The sequence below is a fragment of the Penaeus vannamei genome, chromosome 22 (genome assembly GCF_042767895.1).
Source record: "Penaeus vannamei isolate JL-2024 chromosome 22, ASM4276789v1, whole genome shotgun sequence".
Taxonomy (NCBI): Eukaryota; Metazoa; Arthropoda; class Malacostraca; order Decapoda; family Penaeidae; genus Penaeus; species Penaeus vannamei.
The window spans coordinates 26066542-26071541 of record NC_091570.1 but is presented as its reverse complement, the minus strand read 5'-3'; positions in this window follow the sequence as shown (position 1 = coordinate 26071541).

The window sequence follows — 5000 nt, the reverse complement described above, 5'->3', positions numbered from 1 at the left end:
GTTGGGTTGGGTTAGGTTAGGTGGGTTAGGGTAGGTTAGGTTAGGTGGGTTAGGGTAGGTTAGGTTAGGTTGGGTTGCGTTAGGTTAGGTTGGGTTAAATTAGGTAGGTTAGGTTAGGTTAAGTTAGGTTCGGTTAGGTTAGGTGGGTTAGGTTAGGTTAGGCTAGGTTAGGTGGGTTAGGTTAGGTGAGGAAAATGACATGAATAATGACGATAATATCTATTATAATGATTATATTAAGGGTAATTATGGCGATAATGACTTAAATGATGATAATGATGGCATTAATGATATTAATGATGATAATGATGATGATAATGATTATAAAGCCCATCCATAATGAAAAAAGGCTAAAAGTTAAAAAAAAAAAATCCCTAAAGTCGAAAAACGGCGAAATCTAGCAATATACATCTTTTTGAGAGAATGGTCGAAAAAAAAACTTTTTCAAGTATAAAGGATAATTATGATAATTTCCGCAATAATTCTGCTAATTATGATGATTTCATGATAATCCCATTAATAATGACATTAATTAGGATAATTATGACATTAATTAGGATAATTATGACATTAATTAGGATAATTATGACATTAATTAGGATAATTATGACATTAATTAGGATAATTATGACATTAATTAGGATAATTATAATAAAAGGATAATTATAATGATAATTTGCGTAATTAATGCAATAATAGCAATAATCAACAATATTCTAACGATTTTCATGATAATAACAATACTAATAAGGATAATGATAATATAGTAATAATTGAAATCATTATAATATCGCTATTATTGTTATTATAATTATTATTATTGTTATTATTTCTTAAATTATCAGTATTACTTTTATCATTTTAAAAATAGTTATACTGAGGAAAATGACATTAATAATGAAGATAATAACTATTATAATGATTATATTAAGGGTAATTACGGCGATAATTATAATGATGATAATGATGACATTAATGATATTAATGATAATAATGATGACATTAATTATTTTTATGATAATAATGATGATAATTATTATAAAGCCCATCCAATATGAAAAAAGGCTAAAAGTAAAAAATCCTAGAAGTCGAAAAAAAAACCCGGCGAAATCTAGTAGAAATTGTCGAAAAAAATTACCTTTTTTCGAGGTTAAGGGATAATTAGGATGATTTCTGCAATAATTATGCTAATTATAATGATTTTCATGATAATCCCATTAATAAGGACATTAATTAGGATAATTATGACGTTACTTGGGATAATTATGACGTTAATTAGGATAATTATGACACTAATTAGGAAAATTATGACATTAATTAGGATAATTATGACATTAATTAGGATAATTATAATAAAAGGATAATTATAAGGATAATTTGATAAATTTATGCAATAATATCAATAATAAACAATATTCTAATGATTTTCATGATAATAACAATAATAATAGTGATAATGATAATAAAAGTAATAATTCAAATGATTATAATATCGCTATCATTGTTACCATAATAATAATTATTGTTGTCATTATTTCTAAAATTATCATTATTGCTTTTATCATTATAAAAATAGTTTTAATGAGGAAAATGACATGAATAATGACGATAATAACTATTATAACGATTATATTAAGGGAAATTACGGCGATAATGACTATAATGATAATAATGATGACATTAATGATATTAATGATAATAATTATAAAGCCTATCCATAATTTTGAGAGAAGGTTCGAAAAAAAAACTTTTTCGGATTTTTTAACTTTTAGCCTTTGTTTATTATGGAAGGGCTGTATAATTATTATCATCATTATTATTATCATTAATATCATTAATATCATTATCATCATTATAGTCATTATCGCCGTAATTACCCTTAATATAATCATTATAATAGTTATAATCTTCATTATGAATGTCATTTTTCTCATTATAACTATTTTTATAATGATAAAAACAATAATTATAATTTTATAAATAATAACAACAATAATAATATATATAATAATAATAATAGCGATATTATGATTATTTAAATTATTACTTTTATTATCATTATCCTTATTATAATTATTATCATGAAAATCATTAGAATATTGTTGATTATTGCTTTTATTGAATTAATTACCCAGATTAACATTATGGTTATCCTTTTACTATAATTATCCTAATTAATGCCATAATTATCCTAATAATGTCATAATTATCCTAATTAATGTCATAATTATCCTAATTAATGTCATAATTATCCTAATTAATGTCATAATTATCTCAATGTCATAATTATCCTAATTAATGTCATAATTATCTCAATGTCATAATTATCCTAATTAATGTCATTATTAATGGGATTATCATGAAAATCATCATAATTATCATAATTATTGCAGAAATCATCATAATTATCCCTTAAACTCGTAAAAGGTTTTTTTTCGACCATTCTCTCAACAAGTTATATATCGCTAGATTTCGCCGTTTTCGACTTTTTTTTTTTTTTTTTTTTTTACTTTTAACCTTTTTTCATTATGGTAGGCTTTATATTGATTATCATCATTTTCCTAATTAATGTCACAATTATCCTTATTAATGTCATAATTATCCTAATCAATGTCATTATCAAAAGGATTATTATGAAAATCATCATAATTAGGAGAAATATTGCAGATATCATAATTATCCCTTAAACTCGAAAAAGTTTTTTTTTTTCGACCATTCTCTCAAAAAGATATACATTGCTAGATTTCGCCGTTTTTCGAATTTAGGGATTTTTAAACTTTTAGCCTTTTTTCATTATGGATGTGCTTTCTAATTATAATTATCATTATCATCATTAATATAATTAATGTCATCATTATCATTATCATCATTAATATAATTAATGTCATCATTATCATTATAATCATTATCGCCGTAATTACCCTTAATATAATCATTATAATACTCATTATCTCCATTATTAATGTCATTTTCCTCATTATAACTATTTTTATAATGATAAAAGCAATAATAATAATTTTAGAAAGAATAACAACAATAATAATTATTATAATAACAATAATAGCGATATCATTATTATTTCAGTTACTTTTCTTATCACTATCCTTATTATGATTGTTATTATCATGAAAATCATTTTTGTTGATTATTGCTATTATTGCAATAATTACCCAAATTATCATTATAATTATCCTTTTATTATAATCATCCTAATTAATGTCATAATTATCCTAATTAATGTCATTACCAATGGGATTATCATGAAAATCATCATAATTAGCAGAATTATTGCAGAAATCATCATGATTATCCCTTAAACTCGAAAAAAGGATTTTTTTTCGACCATTCTCTAAAAAGGCTAAATATCGCTAGATTTCGCCGTTTTTTCGACTTTTTTTTTTTTTTTTACATTTAGCCTTTTTTCATTATGGATGGGCTTTATAATTATTATCATCATTATCCTAATTAATGTCACAATTATTTTAATTAATGTCATAATTATCCTAATTAATGTCATTATTAATGGGATTATCATGAAAATCATTATAATTAGCAGAATTATTGCAGAAATCATAATTATCCATTAAACTCGAAAAAGATTTTTTTCGACCATTCTCGCTAGATTTCGCCGTTTTTTCGACTTTTTTTTTTACTTTTACCCTTTTTACCATTATTGATGGGCTTTATAATTATTATCATTATTATCATTAATATCATCATTATCATAATTATAATCATTATCGCCGTAATTACCCTTAATATAATCATTATAATAGTTATTATGTTAATTATTGTCATTTTCCTCATTATAACTATTTCTATAATGATAAAATCAATAATTATCCTTTTATTATAATTATCCTAATTAATGTCATAATTATCCTAATTAATGTCATAATTATCCTAATTAATGTCATAATTATCCTAATTAATGTCATAATTATCCTAATTAATATCATTATTAATGGGATTATCCTGAAAATCATCATAATTAGCAGAATTATTGCAGAAATCATCATAATTATTCCTTAAACTCAAAAAAAGGTTTTTTCTTCGGACATTCTCTGAAAAAGCTACATATAGCTAGATTTCACCGTTTTTTCGAATTGGGGGGATTTTTTTTTTTTTTTTTTTTTACTTTTAGCCTTTTTTTATAATGAAATGGGCTTTATAATTATTATTATCATTATTATCATTAATATAATTAATGTCATGATTATCACCATTATAGTTATTATCGCCGTAATTACCCTTAATATAATCATTATAATAGATATTATCTTCATTATTAATGTCATTTTCCTCATTATAGCTATTTTTATAATAATAAAAGCAATAATGATAATTTTAGAAATAATAACAGCAATAATAATTATTATGATAACAATAATAGCGATATTATGATTATTTCAATGATTACTTTTATTATCATTATCCTTATTATTATTATGATCATGAAAATCATTAGAATATTGTTGATTATTGCTAATATTGCATTAATTACGCAAATTATCATTATGATTATCCTTTTATTATAATTATCCTAATTAATATCATAATTATGCTAATTAATGTCAAAATTTCTTAATTAATGTCATTATTTTAGCTTTCACAAAACTCCCCGGCTCTTCGTCCCAACTGAATCCGCAAGGCTTTTCATCCGTGTTTCTCTGCCTTCCTCTTGTTCTCTGCCCCTTGATACACTGTGTGAACAGATAAGGACCTTACACGCGTAATTACCACTATTAACGTAGACACACACACACACACACACACACACACACACACACACACACACACACATATATATATATATATATATATATATATATATATATATATATATATATATATATATATATGACAGAACACTTGTAGGAAGCATTGAACATTAATGACAATATTTGATAGACAAAGGTTTAACACAGTGAAAAATGTGGAATCGCCACAAAAAAAAAAAGTTTTTTCTGTGATGTCAGAATGAAATAACCAACCATCAG